Source organism: Balaenoptera ricei, chromosome 13 (genome assembly GCF_028023285.1).
Source record: "Balaenoptera ricei isolate mBalRic1 chromosome 13, mBalRic1.hap2, whole genome shotgun sequence".
NCBI lineage: Eukaryota > Metazoa > Chordata > Mammalia > Artiodactyla > Balaenopteridae > Balaenoptera > Balaenoptera ricei.
This window is the reverse complement of record NC_082651.1, coordinates 29,839,618-29,863,382: the sequence shown is the minus strand read 5'-3', so window position 1 is coordinate 29,863,382 and position 23,765 is coordinate 29,839,618.

Sequence of the window (23,765 nt, the reverse complement as noted above, 5' to 3'; positions counted from 1 at the left end):
TCAGCCTAGGGCTATGAGGCAGATTTGCAAGACATGTAGGACGTGAGAGAACAGATTTCCTGGAGCTCTTGGAGTGCTGAAGAAACTAGGTCTCCCAAGGAAGAGTGCAGTGTGTTGCCCTACACTCAGCATACACAGAGTGACTGGGAAAGGTTTCCGGGCCTGGATGTTTCCTAGCAGCCTAGTGGAGCCTGCCGATACTAGGTGTTCTTGCAGGGAATAGGGTGCCCACGCGAGGTCCTCGGTGTCTTGAAACCTTACTAACCTTAAAAGGAACACAGACCTAAAGCTAATGCTTCAAGGACTCTGCTCCAAGCTTCCACTTCGGCAGGCTATTCAAGGCTTTACCTTGAGGAAAGGACTCACGTCAAGTTTCCTTTTAGCCCTAGAGCATCTCAGGAGGAGCTCCTTCCCAGGCTATGAAAGCACCCTGTTGATGTAGAGAACACTCGTGCCCTTCCCAGAGCCCTGCCTACAGTGACTAGAGATCCGTCCTAAAACTGTTATTTAGGTAGTTTCAACGCAGCATGAATTGAGCATTCAAAATGGGAAGGCAAGGCCTGTGCCATCAGGTCCCTGTTTCCAGCGAACACGCAGCCTACCTCTTGTGATTTCTACGAAGTAAATATACACTCTAGCTACACACTGGTCCCTTCCCTGAATAACGTTACGTTGGCACGGAGTTCTCCGTGTAGCCAACTGCCTCTCCCAAGGAACGCTCTAGGTACGCTATCGGGGCTTAGCTTCTTCTAAAACCCTGCAGTGTAAGAGGAAGAACTGTGCTTTGGTTACAGCAGGAACGCAAGCCGACTTTCTCCTGTAAGTATGGGGCCTTAAGGTATCACTCTGTAGAAGGAATGCGAAGCAGTTGTGGTTTCTCAGTGCCGCTCAGCCTAGGGCTATGAGGCAGATTTGCAAGACATGTAGGACGTAAGAGAACAGATTTCCTGGAGCTCTTGGAGTGCTGAAGAAACTAGGTCTCCCAAGGAAGAGTGCAGTGTGTTGCCCTACACTCAGCATACACAGAGTGACTGGGAAAGGTTTCCGGGCATGGATGTTTCCTAGCAGCCTAGTGGAGCCTGCCGATACTAGGTGTTCTTGCAGGGAATAGGGTGCCCACGCGAGGTCCTCGGTGTCTTGAAACCTTACTAACCTTAAAAGGAACACAGACCTAAAGCTAATGCTTCAAGGACTCTGCTCCAAGCTTCCACTTCGGCAGGCTATTCAAGGCTTTACCTTGAGGAAAGGACTCACGTCAAGTTTCCTTTTAGCTCTAGAGCATCTCAGGAGGAGCTCCTTCCCAGGCTATGAAAGCACCCTGTTGATGTAGAGAACACTCGTGCCCTTCCCAGAGCCCTGCCTACAGTGACTAGAGACCCGTCCTAAAACTGTTATTTAGGTAGTTTCAAGGCAGCATGAATTGAGCATTCAAAATGGGAAGGCAAGGCCTGTGCCATCAGGTCCCTGTTTCCAGCGAACACGCAGCCTACCTCTTGTGATTTCTACGAAGTAAATATACACTCTAGCTACACACTGGTCCCTTCCCTGAATAACGTTACGTTGGCACGGAGTTCTCCGTGTAGCCAACTGCCTCTCCCAAGGAACGCTCTAGGTACGCTATCGGGGCTTAGCTTCTTCTAACACCCTGCAGTGTAAGAGGAAAATCTGTGCTTTGGTTACAGCAAGAACGCAAGCCTACTTCCTCCTCTAAGTATGGGGTCTTAAGGTATGACTCTGTAGAAGGAATGCGAAGCAGTTGTGGTTTCTCAGTGCCGTTCAGCCTGGGGCAATGAGGCAGATTTGCATGACATGTAGGATGTAAGAGAAAAGATTTCCTGGAGCTCTTGGAGTGCTGAAGAAACCTAGGTCTCCCAAGGAAGAGTGCAGTGTGTTGCCCTACACTCAGCATACACAGAGTGACTGGGAAAGGTTTCCGGGCATGGATGTTTCCTAGCAGCCTAGTGGAGCCTGCCGATACTAGGTGTTCTTGCAGGGAATAGGGTGCTCACGCGAGGTCCTCGGTGTTCTGAAAGCTTACCAACCTTAAAAGAAAACAGACCTAAAGCTAATGCTTCAAGGACTCTGCTCCATGCTTCCGCTTCGGCAGGCTATTCAAGGCTTTACCCTGAGGTAAGGACTCACGTCAAGTTTCCTTTTAGCTCTAGAGCGTCTCAGGAGGAGCTACCACCCAGGCTATGAAAGCACCCTGTTGATGTAGAGAACACTCGTTCCATTCCCAGAGCCCTGCCTACAGTGACTAGAGACCCTTCCTAAAACTGTTTTTTAGGTAGTTTCAAGGCAGCATGAATGGAGCATTCAAAATGGGAAAGCAAGGCCTGTGCCATCAGGTCCCCGTTTCCAGCGAACACGCAGCCTACCTCCTTGTGATTTCTCCAAGTAAATATACACTCTAGCTACACACTGGTCCCTTCCCTGAATAACGTTTTCTTGGCACGGAGTTCTCCGTGTAGCCAACTGCCTTTCCCAAGGAACGCTCTAGGTATGCTATCGGGGCTTAGCTTCTTCTAAAACCCTGCAGTGTAAGAGGAAGAACTGTGCTGTGGTTAAGGCAGGAACGCAAGCCGGCTTTCTCCTGTAAGTATGGGGTCTTAAGGTATGACTCTGTACGAGGAATGCAAAGCAGTTTTGGTTTCTCAGTGCCGCTCAGCCTAGGGCTATGAGGCAGATTTGCAAGACATGTAGGACGTGAGAGAACAGATTTCCTGGAGCTCTTGGAGTGCTGAAGAAACTAGGTCTCCCAAGGAAGAGTGCAGTGTGTTGCCCTACACTCAGCATACACAGAGTGACTGGGAAAGGTTTCCGGGCCTGGATGTTTCCTAACAGCCTAGTGGAGCCTGCCGATACTAGGTGTTCTTGCAGGGAATAGGGTGCCCACGCGAGTTCCTCGGTGTCTTGAAACCTTACTAACCTTAAAAGGAACACAGACCTAAAGCTAATGCTTCAAGGACTCTGCTCCAAGCTTCCACTTCGGCAGGCTATTCAAGGCTTTACCTTGAGGAAAGGACTCACGTCAAGTTTCCTTTTAGCCCTAGAGCATCTCAGGAGGAGCTCCTTCCCAGGCTATGAAAGCACCCTGTTGATGTAGAGAACACTCGTGCCCTTCCCAGAGCCCTGCCTACAGTGACTAGAGATCCGTCCTAAAACTGTTATTTAGGTAGTTTCAACGCAGCATGAATTGAGCATTCAAAATGGGAAGGCAAGGCCTGTGCCATCAGGTCCCTGTTTCCAGCGAACACGCAGCCTACCTCTTGTGATTTCTACGAAGTAAATATACACTCTAGCTACACACTGGTCCCTTCCCTGAATAACGTTACGTTGGCACGGAGTTCTCCGTGTAGCCAACTGCCTCTCCCAAGGAACGCTCTAGGTACGCTATCGGGGCTTAGCTTCTTCTAAAACCCTGCAGTGTAAGAGGAAGAACTGTGCTTTGGTTACAGCAGGAACGCAAGCCGACTTTCTCCTGTAAGTATGGGGCCTTAAGGTATCACTCTGTAGAAGGAATGCGAAGCAGTTGTGGTTTCTCAGTGCCGCTCAGCCTAGGGCTATGAGGCAGATTTGCAAGACATGTAGGACGTAAGAGAACAGATTTCCTGGAGCTCTTGGAGTGCTGAAGAAACCTAGGTCTCCCAAGGAAGAGTGCAGTGTGTTGCCCTACACTCAGCATACACAGAGTGACTGGGAAAGGTTTCCGGGCATGGATGTTTCCTAGCAGCCTAGTGGAGCCTGCCGATACTAGGTGTTCTTGCAGGGAATAGGGTGCTCACGCGAGGTCCTCGGTGTTCTGAAAGCTTACCAACCTTAAAAGAAAACAGACCTAAAGCTAATGCTTCAAGGACTCTGCTCCATGCTTCCGCTTCGGCAGGCTATTCAAGGCTTTACCCTGAGGTAAGGACTCACGTCAAGTTTCCTTTTAGCTCTAGAGCGTCTCAGGAGGAGCTACCACCCAGGCTATGAAAGCACCCTGTTGATGTAGAGAACACTCGTTCCATTCCCAGAGCCCTGCCTACAGTGACTAGAGACCCTTCCTAAAACTGTTTTTTAGGTAGTTTCAAGGCAGCATGAATGGAGCATTCAAAATGGGAAAGCAAGGCCTGTGCCATCAGGTCCCCGTTTCCAGCGAACACGCAGCCTACCTCCTTGTGATTTCTCCAAGTAAATATACACTCTAGCTACACACTGGTCCCTTCCCTGAATAACGTTTTCTTGGCACGGAGTTCTCCGTGTAGCCAACTGCCTCTCCCAAGGAACGCTCTAGGTACGCTATCGGGGCTTAGCTTCTTCTAAAACCCTGCAGTGTAAGAGGAAGAACTGTGCTTTGGTTTCAGCAGGAACGCAAGCCGACTTTCTCCTGTAAGTATGGGGCCTTAAGGTATCACTCTGTAGAAGGAATGCGAAGCAGTTGTGGTTTCTCAGTGCCGCTCAGCCTAGGGCTATGAGGCAGATTTGCAAGACATGTAGGACGTGAGAGAACAGATTTCCTGGAGCTCTTGGAGTGCTGAAGAAACCTAGGTCTCCCAAGGAAGAGTGCAGTGTGTTGCCCTACACTCAGCATACACAGAGTGACTGGGAAAGGTTTCCGGGCCTGGATGTTTCCTAGCAGCCTAGTGGAGCCTGCCGATACTAGGTGTTCTTGCAGGGAATAGGGTGCCCACGCGAGGTCCTCGGTGTCTTGAAACCTTACTAACCTTAAAAGGAACACAGACCTAAAGCTAATGCTTCAAGGACTCTGCTCCAAGCTTCCACTTCGGCAGGCTATTCAAGGCTTTACCTTGAGGAAAGGACTCACGTCAAGTTTCCTTTTAGCTCTAGAGCATCTCAGGAGGAGCTCCTTCCCAGGCTATGAAAGCACCCTGTTGATGTAGAGAACACTCGTGCCCTTCCCAGAGCCCTGCCTACAGTGACTAGAGACCCGTCCTAAAACTGTTATTTAGGTAGTTTCAAGGCAGCATGAATTGAGCATTCAAAATGGGAAGGCAAGGCCTGTGCCATCAGGTCCCTGTTTCCAGCGAACACGCAGCCTACCTCTTGTGATTTCTACGAAGTAAATATACACTCTAGCTACACACTGGTCCCTTCCCTGAATAACGTTACGTTGGCACGGAGTTCTCCGTGTAGCCAACTGCCTCTCCCAAGGAACGCTCTAGGTACGCTATCGGGGCTTAGCTTCTTCTAACACCCTGCAGTGTAAGAGGAAAATCTGTGCTTTGGTTACAGCAAGAACGCAAGCCTACTTCCTCCTCTAAGTATGGGGTCTTAAGGTATGACTCTGTAGAAGGAATGCGAAGCAGTTTTGGTTTCTCAGTGCCGTTCAGCCTGGGGCAATGAGGCAGATTTGCATGACATGTAGGATGTAAGAGAAAAGATTTCCTGGAGCTCTTGGAGTGCTGAAGAAACCTAGGTCTCCCAAGGAAGAGTGCAGTGTGTTGCCCTACACTCAGCATACACAGAGTGACTGGGAAAGGTTTCCGGGCATGGATGTTTCCTAGCAGCCTAGTGGAGCCTGCCGATACTAGGTGTTCTTGCAGGGAATAGGGTGCTCACGCGAGGTCCTCGGTGTTCTGAAAGCTTACCAACCTTAAAAGAAAACAGACCTAAAGCTAATGCTTCAAGGACTCTGCTCCATGCTTCCGCTTCGGCAGGCTATTCAAGGCTTTACCCTGAGGTAAGGACTCACGTCAAGTTTCCTTTTAGCTCTAGAGCGTCTCAGGAGGAGCTACCACCCAGGCTATGAAAGCACCCTGTTGATGTAGAGAACACTCGTTCCATTCCCAGAGCCCTGCCTACAGTGACTAGAGACCCTTCCTAAAACTGTTTTTTAGGTAGTTTCAAGGCAGCATGAATGGAGCATTCAAAATGGGAAAGCAAGGCCTGTGCCATCAGGTCCCCGTTTCCAGCGAACACGCAGCCTACCTCCTTGTGATTTCTCCAAGTAAATATACACTCTAGCTACACACTGGTCCCTTCCCTGAATAACGTTTTCTTGGCACGGAGTTCTCCGTGTAGCCAACTGCCTCTCCCAAGGAACGCTCTAGGTACGCTATCGGGGCTTAGCTTCTTCTAAAACCCTGCAGTGTAAGAGGAAGAACTGTGCTGTGGTTAAGGCAGGAACGCAAGCCGGCTTTCTCCTGTAAGTATGGGGTCTTAAGGTATGACTCTGTACGAGGAATGCAAAGCAGTTTTGGTTTCTCAGTGCCGCTCAGCCTAGGGCTATGAGGCAGATTTGCAAGACATGTAGGACGTGAGAGAACAGATTTCCTGGAGCTCTTGGAGTGCTGAAGAAACTAGGTCTCCCAAGGAAGAGTGCAGTGTGTTGCCCTACACTCAGCATACACAGAGTGACTGGGAAAGGTTTCCGGGCCTGGATGTTTCCTAGCAGCCTAGTGGAGCCTGCCGATACTAGGTGTTCTTGCAGGGAATAGGGTGCCCACGCGAGGTCCTCGGTGTCTTGAAACCTTACTAACCTTAAAAGGAACACAGACCTAAAGCTAATGCTTCAAGGACTCTGCTCCAAGCTTCCACTTCGGCAGGCTATTCAAGGCTTTACCTTGAGGAAAGGACTCACGTCAAGTTTCCTTTTAGCCCTAGAGCATCTCAGGAGGAGCTCCTTCCCAGGCTATGAAAGCACCCTGTTGATGTAGAGAACACTCGTGCCCTTCCCAGAGCCCTGCCTACAGTGACTAGAGATCCGTCCTAAAACTGTTATTTAGGTAGTTTCAACGCAGCATGAATTGAGCATTCAAAATGGGAAGGCAAGGCCTGTGCCATCAGGTCCCTGTTTCCAGCGAACACGCAGCCTACCTCTTGTGATTTCTACGAAGTAAATATACACTCTAGCTACACACTGGTCCCTTCCCTGAATAACGTTACGTTGGCACGGAGTTCTCCGTGTAGCCAACTGCCTCTCCCAAGGAACGCTCTAGGTACGCTATCGGGGCTTAGCTTCTTCTAACACCCTGCAGTGTAAGAGGAAAATCTGTGCTTTGGTTACAGCAAGAACGCAAGCCTACTTCCTCCTCTAAGTATGGGGTCTTAAGGTATGACTCTGTAGAAGGAATGCGAAGCAGTTTTGGTTTCTCAGTGCCGTTCAGCCTGGGGCAATGAGGCAGATTTGCATGACATGTAGGATGTAAGAGAAAAGATTTCCTGGAGCTCTTGGAGTGCTGAAGAAACCTAGGTCTCCCAAGGAAGAGTGCAGTGTGTTGCCCTACACTCAGCATACACAGAGTGACTGGGAAAGGTTTCCGGGCATGGATGTTTCCTAGCAGCCTAGTGGAGCCTGCCGATACTAGGTGTTCTTGCAGGGAATAGGGTGCTCACGCGAGGTCCTCGGTGTTCTGAAAGCTTACCAACCTTAAAAGAAAACAGACCTAAAGCTAATGCTTCAAGGACTCTGCTCCATGCTTCCGCTTCGGCAGGCTATTCAAGGCTTTACCCTGAGGTAAGGACTCACGTCAAGTTTCCTTTTAGCTCTAGAGCGTCTCAGGAGGAGCTACCACCCAGGCTATGAAAGCACCCTGTTGATGTAGAGAACACTCGTTCCATTCCCAGAGCCCTGCCTACAGTGACTAGAGACCCTTCCTAAAACTGTTTTTTAGGTAGTTTCAAGGCAGCATGAATGGAGCATTCAAAATGGGAAAGCAAGGCCTGTGCCATCAGGTCCCCGTTTCCAGCGAACACGCAGCCTACCTCCTTGTGATTTCTCCAAGTAAATATACACTCTAGCTACACACTGGTCCCTTCCCTGAATAACGTTTTCTTGGCACGGAGTTCTCCGTGTAGCCAACTGCCTCTCCCAAGGAACGCTCTAGGTACGCTATCGGGGCTTAGCTTCTTCTAAAACCCTGCAGTGTAAGAGGAAGAACTGTGCTTTGGTTTCAGCAGGAACGCAAGCCGACTTTCTCCTGTAAGTATGGGGCCTTAAGGTATCACTCTGTAGAAGGAATGCGAAGCAGTTGTGGTTTCTCAGTGCCGCTCAGCCTAGGGCTATGAGGCAGATTTGCAAGACATGTAGGACGTGAGAGAACAGATTTCCTGGAGCTCTTGGAGTGCTGAAGAAACTAGGTCTCCCAAGGAAGAGTGCAGTGTGTTGCCCTACACTCAGCATACACAGAGTGACTGGGAAAGGTTTCCGGGCCTGGATGTTTCCTAGCAGCCTAGTGGAGCCTGCCGATACTAGGTGTTCTTGCAGGGAATAGGGTGCCCACGCGAGGTCCTCGGTGTCTTGAAACCTTACTAACCTTAAAAGGAACACAGACCTAAAGCTAATGCTTCAAGGACTCTGCTCCAAGCTTCCACTTCGGCAGGCTATTCAAGGCTTTACCTTGAGGAAAGGACTCACGTCAAGTTTCCTTTTAGCTCTAGAGCATCTCAGGAGGAGCTCCTTCCCAGGCTATGAAAGCACCCTGTTGATGTAGAGAACACTCGTGCCCTTCCCAGAGCCCTGCCTACAGTGACTAGAGACCCGTCCTAAAACTGTTATTTAGGTAGTTTCAAGGCAGCATGAATTGAGCATTCAAAATGGGAAGGCAAGGCCTGTGCCATCAGGTCCCTGTTTCCAGCGAACACGCAGCCTACCTCTTGTGATTTCTACGAAGTAAATATACACTCTAGCTACACACTGGTCCCTTCCCTGAATAACGTTACGTTGGCACGGAGTTCTCCGTGTAGCCAACTGCCTCTCCCAAGGAACGCTCTAGGTACGCTATCGGGGCTTAGCTTCTTCTAACACCCTGCAGTGTAAGAGGAAAATCTGTGCTTTGGTTACAGCAAGAACGCAAGCCTACTTCCTCCTCTAAGTATGGGGTCTTAAGGTATGACTCTGTAGAAGGAATGCGAAGCAGTTTTGGTTTCTCAGTGCCGTTCAGCCTGGGGCAATGAGGCAGATTTGCATGACATGTAGGATGTAAGAGAAAAGATTTCCTGGAGCTCTTGGAGTGCTGAAGAAACCTAGGTCTCCCAAGGAAGAGTGCAGTGTGTTGCCCTACACTCAGCATACACAGAGTGACTGGGAAAGGTTTCCGGGCATGGATGTTTCCTAGCAGCCTAGTGGAGCCTGCCGATACTAGGTGTTCTTGCAGGGAATAGGGTGCTCACGCGAGGTCCTCGGTGTTCTGAAAGCTTACCAACCTTAAAAGAAAACAGACCTAAAGCTAATGCTTCAAGGACTCTGCTCCATGCTTCCGCTTCGGCAGGCTATTCAAGGCTTTACCCTGAGGTAAGGACTCACGTCAAGTTTCCTTTTAGCTCTAGAGCGTCTCAGGAGGAGCTACCACCCAGGCTATGAAAGCACCCTGTTGATGTAGAGAACACTCGTTCCATTCCCAGAGCCCTGCCTACAGTGACTAGAGACCCTTCCTAAAACTGTTTTTTAGGTAGTTTCAAGGCAGCATGAATGGAGCATTCAAAATGGGAAAGCAAGGCCTGTGCCATCAGGTCCCCGTTTCCAGCGAACACGCAGCCTACCTCCTTGTGATTTCTCCAAGTAAATATACACTCTAGCTACACACTGGTCCCTTCCCTGAATAACGTTTTCTTGGCACGGAGTTCTCCGTGTAGCCAACTGCCTCTCCCAAGGAACGCTCTAGGTACGCTATCGGGGCTTAGCTTCTTCTAAAACCCTGCAGTGTAAGAGGAAGAACTGTGCTGTGGTTAAGGCAGGAACGCAAGCCGGCTTTCTCCTGTAAGTATGGGGTCTTAAGGTATGACTCTGTACGAGGAATGCAAAGCAGTTTTGGTTTCTCAGTGCCGCTCAGCCTAGGGCTATGAGGCAGATTTGCAAGACATGTAGGACGTGAGAGAACAGATTTCCTGGAGCTCTTGGAGTGCTGAAGAAACTAGGTCTCCCAAGGAAGAGTGCAGTGTGTTGCCCTACACTCAGCATACACAGAGTGACTGGGAAAGGTTTCCGGGCATGGATGTTTCCTAGCAGCCTAGTGGAGCCTGCCGATACTAGGTGTTCTTGCAGGGAATAGGGTGTCCACGCGAGGTCCTCGGTGTCTTGAAACCTTACTAACCTTAAAAGGAACACAGACCTAAAGCTAATGCTTCAAGGACTCTGCTCCAAGCTTCCACTTCGGCAGGCTATTCAAGGCTTTACCTTGAGGAAAGGACTCACGTCAAGTTTCCTTTTAGCCCTAGAGCATCTCAGGAGGAGCTCCTTCCCAGGCTATGAAAGCACCCTGTTGATGTAGAGAACACTCGTGCCCTTCCCAGAGCCCTGCCTACAGTGACTAGAGACCCGTCCTAAAACTGTTATTTAGGTAGTTTCAAGGCAGCATGAATTGAGCATTCAAAATGGGAAGGCAAGGCCTGTGCCATCAGGTCCCTGTTTCCAGCGAACACGCAGCCTACCTCTTGTGATTTCTACGAAGTAAATATACACTCTAGCTACACACTGGTCCCTTCCCTGAATAACGTTACGTTGGCACGGAGTTCTCCGTGTAGCCAACTGCCTCTCCCAAGGAACGCTCTAGGTACGCTATCGGGGCTTAGCTTCTTCTAACACCCTGCAGTGTAAGAGGAAAATCTGTGCTTTGGTTACAGCAAGAACGCAAGCCTACTTCCTCCTCTAAGTATGGGGTCTTAAGGTATGACTCTGTAGAAGGAATGCGAAGCAGTTTTGGTTTCTCAGTGCCGTTCAGCCTGGGGCAATGAGGCAGATTTGCATGACATGTAGGATGTAAGAGAAAAGATTTCCTGGAGCTCTTGGAGTGCTGAAGAAACCTAGGTCTCCCAAGGAAGAGTGCAGTGTGTTGCCCTACACTCAGCATACACAGAGTGACTGGGAAAGGTTTCCGGGCATGGATGTTTCCTAGCAGCCTAGTGGAGCCTGCCGATACTAGGTGTTCTTGCAGGGAATAGGGTGCTCACGCGAGGTCCTCGGTGTTCTGAAAGCTTACCAACCTTAAAAGAAAACAGACCTAAAGCTAATGCTTCAAGGACTCTGCTCCATGCTTCCGCTTCGGCAGGCTATTCAAGGCTTTACCCTGAGGTAAGGACTCACGTCAAGTTTCCTTTTAGCTCTAGAGCGTCTCAGGAGGAGCTACCACCCAGGCTATGAAAGCACCCTGTTGATGTAGAGAACACTCGTTCCATTCCCAGAGCCCTGCCTACAGTGACTAGAGACCCTTCCTAAAACTGTTTTTTAGGTAGTTTCAAGGCAGCATGAATGGAGCATTCAAAATGGGAAAGCAAGGCCTGTGCCATCAGGTCCCCGTTTCCAGCGAACACGCAGCCTACCTCCTTGTGATTTCTCCAAGTAAATATACACTCTAGCTACACACTGGTCCCTTCCCTGAATAACGTTTTCTTGGCACGGAGTTCTCCGTGTAGCCAACTGCCTTTCCCAAGGAACGCTCTAGGTATGCTATCGGGGCTTAGCTTCTTCTAAAACCCTGCAGTGTAAGAGGAAGAACTGTGCTGTGGTTAAGGCAGGAACGCAAGCCGGCTTTCTCCTGTAAGTATGGGGTCTTAAGGTATGACTCTGTACGAGGAATGCAAAGCAGTTTTGGTTTCTCAGTGACGCTCAGCCTAGGGCTATGAGGCAGATTTGCAAGACATGTAGGACGTGAGAGAACAGATTTCCTGGAGCTCTTGGAGTGCTGAAGAAACTAGGTCTCCCAAGGAAGAGTGCAGTGTGTTGCCCTACACTCAGCATACACAGAGTGACTGGGAAAGGTTTCCGGGCCTGGATGTTTCCTAGCAGCCTAGTGGAGCCTGCCGATACTAGGTGTTCTTGCAGGGAATAGGGTGCCCACGCGAGGTCCTCGGTGTCTTGAAACCTTACTAACCTTAAAAGGAACACAGACCTAAAGCTAATGCTTCAAGGACTCTGCTCCAAGCTTCCACTTCGGCAGGCTATTCAAGGCTTTACCTTGAGGAAAGGACTCACGTCAAGTTTCCTTTTAGCCCTAGAGCATCTCAGGAGGAGCTCCTTCCCAGGCTATGAAAGCACCCTGTTGATGTAGAGAACACTCGTGCCCTTCCCAGAGCCCTGCCTACAGTGACTAGAGATCCGTCCTAAAACTGTTATTTAGGTAGTTTCAACGCAGCATGAATTGAGCATTCAAAATGGGAAGGCAAGGCCTGTGCCATCAGGTCCCTGTTTCCAGCGAACACGCAGCCTACCTCTTGTGATTTCTACGAAGTAAATATACACTCTAGCTACACACTGGTCCCTTCCCTGAATAACGTTACGTTGGCACGGAGTTCTCCGTGTAGCCAACTGCCTCTCCCAAGGAACGCTCTAGGTACGCTATCGGGGCTTAGCTTCTTCTAAAACCCTGCAGTGTAAGAGGAAGAACTGTGCTTTGGTTACAGCAGGAACGCAAGCCGACTTTCTCCTGTAAGTATGGGGCCTTAAGGTATCACTCTGTAGAAGGAATGCGAAGCAGTTGTGGTTTCTCAGTGCCGCTCAGCCTAGGGCTATGAGGCAGATTTGCAAGACATGTAGGACGTAAGAGAACAGATTTCCTGGAGCTCTTGGAGTGCTGAAGAAACCTAGGTCTCCCAAGGAAGAGTGCAGTGTGTTGCCCTACACTCAGCATACACAGAGTGACTGGGAAAGGTTTCCGGGCATGGATGTTTCCTAGCAGCCTAGTGGAGCCTGCCGATACTAGGTGTTCTTGCAGGGAATAGGGTGCTCACGCGAGGTCCTCGGTGTTCTGAAAGCTTACCAACCTTAAAAGAAAACAGACCTAAAGCTAATGCTTCAAGGACTCTGCTCCATGCTTCCGCTTCGGCAGGCTATTCAAGGCTTTACCCTGAGGTAAGGACTCACGTCAAGTTTCCTTTTAGCTCTAGAGCGTCTCAGGAGGAGCTACCACCCAGGCTATGAAAGCACCCTGTTGATGTAGAGAACACTCGTTCCATTCCCAGAGCCCTGCCTACAGTGACTAGAGACCCTTCCTAAAACTGTTTTTTAGGTAGTTTCAAGGCAGCATGAATGGAGCATTCAAAATGGGAAAGCAAGGCCTGTGCCATCAGGTCCCCGTTTCCAGCGAACACGCAGCCTACCTCCTTGTGATTTCTCCAAGTAAATATACACTCTAGCTACACACTGGTCCCTTCCCTGAATAACGTTTTCTTGGCACGGAGTTCTCCGTGTAGCCAACTGCCTCTCCCAAGGAACGCTCTAGGTACGCTATCGGGGCTTAGCTTCTTCTAAAACCCTGCAGTGTAAGAGGAAGAACTGTGCTTTGGTTTCAGCAGGAACGCAAGCCGACTTTCTCCTGTAAGTATGGGGCCTTAAGGTATCACTCTGTAGAAGGAATGCGAAGCAGTTGTGGTTTCTCAGTGCCGCTCAGCCTAGGGCTATGAGGCAGATTTGCAAGACATGTAGGACGTGAGAGAACAGATTTCCTGGAGCTCTTGGAGTGCTGAAGAAACCTAGGTCTCCCAAGGAAGAGTGCAGTGTGTTGCCCTACACTCAGCATACACAGAGTGACTGGGAAAGGTTTCCGGGCCTGGATGTTTCCTAGCAGCCTAGTGGAGCCTGCCGATACTAGGTGTTCTTGCAGGGAATAGGGTGCTCACGCGAGGTCCTCGGTGTCTTGAAACCTTACTAACCTTAAAAGGAACACAGACCTAAAGCTAATGCTTCAAGGACTCTGCTCCAAGCTTCCACTTCGGCAGGCTATTCAAGGCTTTACCTTGAGGAAAGGACTCACGTCAAGTTTCCTTTTAGCTCTAGAGCATCTCAGGAGGAGCTCCTTCCCAGGCTATGAAAGCACCCTGTTGATGTAGAGAACACTCGTGCCCTTCCCAGAGCCCTGCCTACAGTGACTAGAGACCCGTCCTAAAACTGTTATTTAGGTAGTTTCAAGGCAGCATGAATTGAGCATTCAAAATGGGAAGGCAAGGCCTGTGCCATCAGGTCCCTGTTTCCAGCGAACACGCAGCCTACCTCTTGTGATTTCTACGAAGTAAATATACACTCTAGCTACACACTGGTCCCTTCCCTGAATAACGTTACGTTGGCACGGAGTTCTCCGTGTAGCCAACTGCCTCTCCCAAGGAACGCTCTAGGTACGCTATCGGGGCTTAGCTTCTTCTAACACCCTGCAGTGTAAGAGGAAAATCTGTGCTTTGGTTACAGCAAGAACGCAAGCCTACTTCCTCCTCTAAGTATGGGGTCTTAAGGTATGACTCTGTAGAAGGAATGCGAAGCAGTTTTGGTTTCTCAGTGCCGTTCAGCCTGGGGCAATGAGGCAGATTTGCATGACATGTAGGATGTAAGAGAAAAGATTTCCTGGAGCTCTTGGAGTGCTGAAGAAACCTAGGTCTCCCAAGGAAGAGTGCAGTGTGTTGCCCTACACTCAGCATACACAGAGTGACTGGGAAAGGTTTCCGGGCATGGATGTTTCCTAGCAGCCTAGTGGAGCCTGCCGATACTAGGTGTTCTTGCAGGGAATAGGGTGCTCACGCGAGGTCCTCGGTGTTCTGAAAGCTTACCAACCTTAAAAGAAAACAGACCTAAAGCTAATGCTTCAAGGACTCTGCTCCATGCTTCCGCTTCGGCAGGCTATTCAAGGCTTTACCTTGAGGAAAGGACTCACGTCAAGTTTCCTTTTAGCTCTAGAGCATCTCAGGAGGAGCTACCACCCAGGCTATGAAAGCACCCTGTTGATGTAGAGAACACTCGTTCCATTCCCAGAGCCCTGCCTACAGTGACTAGAGACCCTTCCTAAAACTGTTTTTTAGGTAGTTTCAAGGCAGCATGAATGGAGCATTCAAAATGGGAAAGCAAGGCCTGTGCCATCAGGTCCCCGTTTCCAGCGAACACGCAGCCTACCTCCTTGTGATTTCTCCAAGTAAATATACACTCTAGCTACACACTGGTCCCTTCCCTGAATAACGTTTTCTTGGCACGGAGTTCTCCGTGTAGCCAACTGCCTTTCCCAAGGAACGCTCTAGGTATGCTATCGGGGCTTAGCTTCTTCTAAAACCCTGCAGTGTAAGAGGAAGAACTGTGCTGTGGTTAAGGCAGGAACGCAAGCCGGCTTTCTCCTGTAAGTATGGGGTCTTAAGGTATGACTCTGTACGAGGAATGCAAAGCAGTTTTGGTTTCTCAGTGCCGCTCAGCCTAGGGCTATGAGGCAGATTTGCAAGACATGTAGGACGTGAGAGAACAGATTTCCTGGAGCTCTTGGAGTGCTGAAGAAACTAGGTCTCCCAAGGAAGAGTGCAGTGTGTTGCCCTACACTCAGCATACACAGAGTGACTGGGAAAGGTTTCCGGGCATGGATGTTTCCTAGCAGCCTAGTGGAGCCTGCCGATACTAGGTGTTCTTGCAGGGAATAGGGTGCCCACGCGAGGTCCTCGGTGTCTTGAAACCTTACTAACCTTAAAAGGAACACAGACCTAAAGCTAATGCTTCAAGGACTCTGCTCCAAGCTTCCACTTCGGCAGGCTATTCAAGGCTTTACCTTGAGGAAAGGACTCACGTCAAGTTTCCTTTTAGCCCTAGAGCATCTTAGGAGGAGCTCCTTCCCAGGCTATGAAAGCACCCTGTTGATGTAGAGAACACTCGTGCCCTTCCCAGAGCCCTGCCTACAGTGACTAGAGACCCGTCCTAAAACTGTTATTTAGGTAGTTTCAACGCAGCATGAATTGAGCATTCAAAATGGGAAGGCAAGGCCTGTGCCATCAGGTCCCTGTTTCCAGCGAACACGCAGTCTACCTCTTGTGATTTCTACGAAGTAAATATACACTCTAGCTACACACTGGTCCCTTCCCTGAATAACGTTACGTTGGCACGGAGTTCTCCGTGTAGCCAACTGCCTCTCCCAAGGAACGCTCTAGGTACGCTATCGGGGCTTAGCTTCTTCTAACACCCTGCAGTGTAAGAGGAAAATCTGTGCTTTGGTTACAGCAAGAACGCAAGCCTACTTCCTCCTCTAAGTATGGGGTCTTAAGGTATGACTCTGTAGAAGGAATGCGAAGCAGTTTTGGTTTCTCAGTGCCGTTCAGCCTGGGGCAATGAGGCAGATTTGCATGACATGTAGGATGTAAGAGAAAAGATTTCCTGGAGCTCTTGGAGTGCTGAAGAAACCTAGGTCTCCCAAGGAAGAGTGCAGTGTGTTGCCCTACACTCAGCATACACAGAGTGACTGGGAAAGGTTTCCGGGCATGGATGTTTCCTAGCAGCCTAGTGGAGCCTGCCGATACTAGGTGTTCTTGCAGGGAATAGGGTGCTCACGCGAGGTCCTCGGTGTTCTGAAAGCTTACCAACCTTAAAAGAAAACAGACCTAAAGCTAATGCTTCAAGGACTCTGCTCCATGCTTCCGCTTCGGCAGGCTATTCAAGGCTTTACCCTGAGGTAAGGACTCACGTCAAGTTTCCTTTTAGCTCTAGAGCGTCTCAGGAGGAGCTACCACCCAGGCTATGAAAGCACCCTGTTGATGTAGAGAACACTCGTTCCATTCCCAGAGCCCTGCCTACAGTGACTAGAGACCCTTCCTAAAACTGTTTTTTAGGTAGTTTCAAGGCAGCATGAATGGAGCATTCAAAATGGGAAAGCAAGGCCTGTGCCATCAGGTCCCCGTTTCCAGCGAACACGCAGCCTACCTCCTTGTGATTTCTCCAAGTAAATATACACTCTAGCTACACACTGGTCCCTTCCCTGAATAACGTTTTCTTGGCACGGAGTTCTCCGTGTAGCCAACTGCCTCTCCCAAGGAACGCTCTAGGTACGCTATCGGGGCTTAGCTTCTTCTAAAACCCTGCAGTGTAAGAGGAAGAACTGTGCTGTGGTTAAGGCAGGAACGCAAGCCGGCTTTCTCCTGTAAGTATGGGGTCTTAAGGTATGACTCTGTACGAGGAATGCAAAGCAGTTTTGGTTTCTCAGTGCCGCTCAGCCTAGGGCTATGAGGCACATTTGCAAGACATGTAGGACGTGAGAGAACAGATTTCCTGGAGCTCTTGGAGTGCTGAAGAAACCTAGGTCTCCCAAGGAAGAGTGCAGTGTGTTGCCCTACACTCAGCATACACAGAGTGACTGGGAAAGGTTTCCGGGCCTGGATGTTTCCTAGCAGCCTAGTGGAGCCTGCCGATACTAGGTGTTCTTGCAGGGAATAGGGTGCCCACGCGAGGTCCTCGGTGTCTTGAAACCTTACTAACCTTAAAAGGAACACAGACCTAAAGCTAATGCTTCAAGGACTCTGCTCCAAGCTTCCACTTCGGCAGGCTATTCAAGGCTTTACCTTGAGGAAAGGACTCACGTCAAGTTTCCTTTTAGCTCTAGAGCATCTCAGGAGGAGCTCCTTCCCAGGCTATGAAAGCACCCTGTTGATGTAGAGAACACTCGTGCCCTTCCCAGAGCCCTGCCTACAGTGACTAGAGACCCGTCCTAAAACTGTTATTTAGGTAGTTTCAAGGCAGCATGAATTGAGCATTCAAAATGGGAAGGCAAGGCCTGTGCCATCAGGTCCCTGTTTCCAGCGAACACGCAGCCTACCTCTTGTGATTTCTACGAAGTAAATATACACTCTAGCTACACACTGGTCCCTTCCCTGAATAACGTTACGTTGGCACGGAGTTCTCCGTGTAGCCAACTGCCTCTCCCAAGGAACGCTCTAGGTACGCTATCGGGGCTTAGCTTCTTCTAACACCCTGCAGTGTAAGAGGAAAATCTGTGCTTTGGTTACAGCAAGAACGCAAGCCTACTTCCTCCTCTAAGTATGGGGTCTTAAGGTATGACTCTGTAGAAGGAATGCGAAGCAGTTTTGGTTTCTCAGTGCCGTTCAGCCTGGGGCAATGAGGCAGATTTGCATGACATGTAGGATGTAAGAGAAAAGATTTCCTGGAGCTCTTGGAGTGCTGAAGAAACCTAGGTCTCCCAAGGAAGAGTGCAGTGTGTTGCCCTACACTCAGCATACACAGAGTGACTGGGAAAGGTTTCCGGGCATGGATGTTTCCTAGCAGCCTAGTGGAGCCTGCCGATACTAGGTGTTCTTGCAGGGAATAGGGTGCCCACGCGAGGTCCTCGGTGTCTTGAAACCTTACTAACCTTAAAAGGAACACAGACCTAAAGCTAATGCTTCAAGGACTCTGCTCCAAGCTTCCACTTCGGCAGGCTATTCAAGGCTTTACCTTGAGGAAAGGACTCACGTCAAGTTTCCTTTTAGCCCTAGAGCATCTTAGGAGGAGCTCCTTCCCAGGCTATGAAAGCACCCTGTTGATGTAGAGAACACTCGTGCCCTTCCCAGAGCCCTGCCTACAGTGACTAGAGATCCGTCCTAAAACTGTTATTTAGGTAGTTTCAACGCAGCATGAATTGAGCATTCAAAATGGGAAGGCAAGGCCTGTGCCATCAGGTCCCTGTTTCCAGCGAACACGCAGTCTACCTCTTGTGATTTCTACGAAGTAAATATACACTCTAGCTACACACTGGTCCCTTCCCTGAATAACGTTACGTTGGCACGGAGTTCTCCGTGTAGCCAACTGCCTCTCCCAAGGAACGCTCTAGGTACGCTATCGGGGCTTAGCTTCTTCTAAAACCCTGCAGTGTAAGAGGAAGAACTGTGCTTTGGTTACAGCAGGAACGCAAGCCGACTTTCTCCTGTAAGTATGGGGCCTTAAGGTATCACTCTGTAGAAGGAATGCGAAGCAGTTGTGGTTTCTCAGTGCCGCTCAGCCTAGGGCTATGAGGCAGATTTGCAAGACATGTAGGACGTAAGAGAACAGATTTCCTGGAGCTCTTGGAGTGCTGAAGAAACCTAGGTCTCCCAAGGAAGAGTGCAGTGTGTTGCCCTACACTCAGCATACACAGAGTGACTGGGAAAGGTTTCCGGGCATGGATGTTTCCTAGCAGCCTAGTGGAGCCTGCCGATACTAGGTGTTCTTGCAGGGAATAGGGTGCTCACGCGAGGTCCTCGGTGTTCTGAAAGCTTACCAACCTTAAAAGAAAACAGACCTAAAGCTAATGCTTCAAGGACTCTGCTCCATGCTTCCGCTTCGGCAGGCTATTCAAGGCTTTACCCTGAGGTAAGGACTCACGTCAAGTTTCCTTTTAGCTCTAGAGCGTCTCAGGAGGAGCTACCACCCAGGCTATGAAAGCACCCTGTTGATGTAGAGAACACTCGTTCCATTCCCAGAGCCCTGCCTACAGTGACTAGAGACCCTTCCTAAAACTGTTTTTTAGGTAGTTTCAAGGCAGCATGAATGGAGCATTCAAAATGGGAAAGCAAGGCCTGTGCCATCAGGTCCCCGTTTCCAGCGAACACGCAGCCTACCTCCTTGTGATTTCTCCAAGTAAATATACACTCTAGCTACACACTGGTCCCTTCCCTGAATAACGTTTTCTTGGCACGGAGTTCTCCGTGTAGCCAACTGCCTCTCCCAAGGAACGCTCTAGGTACGCTATCGGGGCTTAGCTTCTTCTAAAACCCTGCAGTGTAAGAGGAAGAACTGTGCTGTGGTTAAGGCAGGAACGCAAGCCGGCTTTCTCCTGTAAGTATGGGGTCTTAAGGTATGACTCTGTACGAGGAATGCAAAGCAGTTTTGGTTTCTCAGTGCCGCTCAGCCTAGGGCTATTAGGCAGATTTGCAAGACATGTAGGACGTGAGAGAACAGATTTCCTGGAGCTCTTGGAGTGCTGAAGAAACCTAGGTCTCCCAAGGAAGAGTGCAGTGTGTTGCCCTACACTCAGCATACACAGAGTGACTGGGAAAGGTTTCCGGGCCTGGATGTTTCCTAGCAGCCTAGTGGAGCCTGCCGATACTAGGTGTTCTTGCAGGGAATAGGGTGCCCACGCGAGGTCCTCGGTGTCTTGAAACCTTACTAACCTTAAAAGGAACACAGACCTAAAGCTAATGCTTCAAGGACTCTGCTCCAAGCTTCCACTTCGGCAGGCTATTCAAGGCTTTACCTTGAGGAAAGGACTCACGTCAAGTTTCCTTTTAGCTCTAGAGCATCTCAGGAGGAGCTCCTTCCCAGGCTATGAAAGCACCCTGTTGATGTAGAGAACACTCGTGCCCTTCCCAGAGCCCTGCCTACAGTGACTAGAGACCCGTCCTAAAACTGTTATTTAGGTAGTTTCAACGCAGCATGAATTGAGCATTCAAAATGGGAAGGCAAGGCCTGTGCCATCAGGTCCCTGTTTCCAGCGAACACGCAGCCTACCTCTTGTGATTTCTACGAAGTAAATATACACTCTAGCTACACACTGGTCCCTTCCCTGAATAACGTTACGTTGGCACGGAGTTCTCCGTGTAGCCAACTGCCTCTCCCAAGGAACGCTCTAGGTACGCTATCGGGGCTTAGCTTCTTCTAACACCCTGCAGTGTAAGAGGAAAATCTGTGCTTTGGTTACAGCAAGAACGCAAGCCTACTTCCTCCTCTAAGTATGGGGTCTTAAGGTATGACTCTGTAGAAGGAATGCGAAGCAGTTTTGGTTTCTCAGTGCCGTTCAGCCTGGGGCAATGAGGCAGATTTGCATGACATGTAGGATGTAAGAGAAAAGATTTCCTGGAGCTCTTGGAGTGCTGAAGAAACCTAGGTCTCCCAAGGAAGAGTGCAGTGTGTTGCCCTACACTCAGCATACACAGAGTGACTGGGAAAGGTTTCCGGGCATGGATGTTTCCTAGCAGCCTAGTGGAGCCTGCCGATACTAGGTGTTCTTGCAGGGAATAGGGTGCCCACGCGAGGTCCTCGGTGTCTTGAAACCTTACTAACCTTAAAAGGAACACAGACCTAAAGCTAATGCTTCAAGGACTCTGCTCCAAGCTTCCACTTCGGCAGGCTATTCAAGGCTTTACCTTGAGGAAAGGACTCACGTCAAGTTTCCTTTTAGCCCTAGAGCATCTTAGGAGGAGCTCCTTCCCAGGCTATGAAAGCACCCTGTTGATGTAGAGAACACTCGTGCCCTTCCCAGAGCCCTGCCTACAGTGACTAGAGATCCGTCCTAAAACTGTTATTTAGGTAGTTTCAACGCAGCATGAATTGAGCATTCAAAATGGGAAGGCAAGGCCTGTGCCATCAGGTCCCTGTTTCCAGCGAACACGCAGTCTACCTCTTGTGATTTCTACGAAGTAAATATACACTCTAGCTACACACTGGTCCCTTCCCTGAATAACGTTACGTTGGCACGGAGTTCTCCGTGTAGCCAACTGCCTCTCCCAAGGAACGCTCTAGGTACGCTATCGGGGCTTAGCTTCTTCTAAAACCCTGCAGTGTAAGAGGAAGAACTGTGCTTTGGTTACAGCAGGAACGCAAGCCGACTTTCTCCTGTAAGTATGGGGCCTTAAGGTATCACTCTGTAGAAGGAATGCGAAGCAGTTGTGGTTTCTCAGTGCCGCTCAGCCTAGGGCTATGAGGCAGATTTGCAAGACATGTAGGACGTAAGAGAACAGATTTCCTGGAGCTCTTGGAGTGCTGAAGAAACCTAGGTCTCCCAAGGAAGAGTGCAGTGTGTTGCCCTACACTCAGCATACACAGAGTGACTGGGAAAGGTTTCCGGGCATGGATGTTTCCTAGCAGCCTAGTGGAGCCTGCCGATACTAGGTGTTCTTGCAGGGAATAGGGTGCTCACGCGAGGTCCTCGGTGTTCTGAAAGCTTACCAACCTTAAAAGAAAACAGACCTAAAGCTAATGCTTCAAGGACTCTGCTCCATGCTTCCGCTTCGGCAGGCTATTCAAGGCTTTACCCTGAGGTAAGGACTCACGTCAAGTTTCCTTTTAGCTCTAGAGCGTCTCAGGAGGAGCTACCACCCAGGCTATGAAAGCACCCTGTTGATGTAGAGAACACTCGTTCCATTCCCAGAGCCCTGCCTACAGTGACTAGAGACCCTTCCTAAAACTGTTTTTTAGGTAGTTTCAAGGCAGCATGAATGGAGCATTCAAAATGGGAAAGCAAGGCCTGTGCCATCAGGTCCCCGTTTCCAGCGAACACGCAGCCTACCTCCTTGTGATTTCTCCAAGTAAATATACACTCTAGCTACACACTGGTCCCTTCCCTGAATAACGTTTTCTTGGCACGGAGTTCTCCGTGTAGCCAACTGCCTCTCCCAAGGAACGCTCTAGGTACGCTATCGGGGCTTAGCTTCTTCTAAAACCCTGCAGTGTAAGAGGAAGAACTGTGCTGTGGTTAAGGCAGGAACGCAAGCCGGCTTTCTCCTGTAAGTATGGGGTCTTAAGGTATGACTCTGTACGAGGAATGCAAAGCAGTTTTGGTTTCTCAGTGCCGCTCAGCCTAGGGCTATGAGGCAGATTTGCAAGACATGTAGGACGTGAGAGAACAGATTTCCTGGAGCTCTTGGAGTGCTGAAGAAACCTAGGTCTCCCAAGGAAGAGTGCAGTGTGTTGCCCTACACTCAGCATACACAGAGTGACTGGGAAAGGTTTCCGGGCCTGGATGTTTCCTAGCAGCCTAGTGGAGCCTGCCGATACTAGGTGTTCTTGCAGGGAATAGGGTGCCCACGCGAGGTCCTCGGTGTCTTGAAACCTTACTAACCTTAAAAGGAACACAGACCTAAAGCTAATGCTTCAAGGACTCTGCTCCAAGCTTCCACTTCGGCAGGCTATTCAAGGCTTTACCTTGAGGAAAGGACTCACGTCAAGTTTCCTTTTAGCTCTAGAGCATCTCAGGAGGAGCTCCTTCCCAGGCTATGAAAGCACCCTGTTGATGTAGAGAACACTCGTGCCCTTCCCAGAGCCCTGCCTACAGTGACTAGAGACCCGTCCTAAAACTGTTATTTAGGTAGTTTCAACGCAGCATGAATTGAGCATTCAAAATGGGAAGGCAAGGCCTGTGCCATCAGGTCCCTGTTTCCAGCGAACACGCAGCCTACCTCTTGTGATTTCTACGAAGTAAATATACACTCTAGCTACACACTGGTCCCTTCCCTGAATAACGTTACGTTGGCACGGAGTTCTCCGTGTAGCCAACTGCCTCTCCCAAGGAACGCTCTAGGTACGCTATCGGGGCTTAGCTTCTTCTAACACCCTGCAGTGTAAGAGGAAAATCTGTGCTTTGGTTACAGCAAGAACGCAAGCCTACTTCCTCCTCTAAGTATGGGGTCTTAAGGTATGACTCTGTAGAAGGAATGCGAAGCAGTTTTGGTTTCTCAGTGCCGTTCAGCCTGGGGCAATGAGGCAGATTTGCATGACATGTAGGATGTAAGAGAAAAGATTTCCTGGAGCTCTTGGAGTGCTGAAGAAACCTAGGTCTCCCAAGGAAGAGTGCAGTGTGTTGCCCTACACTCAGCATACACAGAGTGACTGGGAAAGGTTTCCGGGCATGGATGTTTCCTAGCAGCCTAGTGGAGCCTGCCGATACTAGGTGTTCTTGCAGGGAATAGGGTGCTCACGCGAGGTCCTCGGTGTTCTGAAAGCTTACCAACCTTAAAAGAAAACAGACCTAAAGCTAATGCTTCAAGGACTCTGCTCCATGCTTCCGCTTCGGCAGGCTATTCAAGGCTTTACCCTGAGGTAAGGACTCACGTCAAGTTTCCTTTTAGCTCTAGAGCGTCTCAGGAGGAGCTACCACCCAGGCTATGAAAGCACCCTGTTGATGTAGAGAACACTCGTTCCATTCCCAGAGCCCTGCCTACAGTGACTAGAGACCCTTCCTAAAACTGTTTTTTAGGTAGTTTCAAGGCAGCATGAATGGAGCATTCAAAATGGGAAAGCAAGGCCTGTGCCATCAGGTCCCCGTTTCCAGCGAACACGCAGCCTACCTCCTTGTGATTTCTCCAAGTAAATATACACTCTAGCTACACACTGGTCCCTTCCCTGAATAACGTTT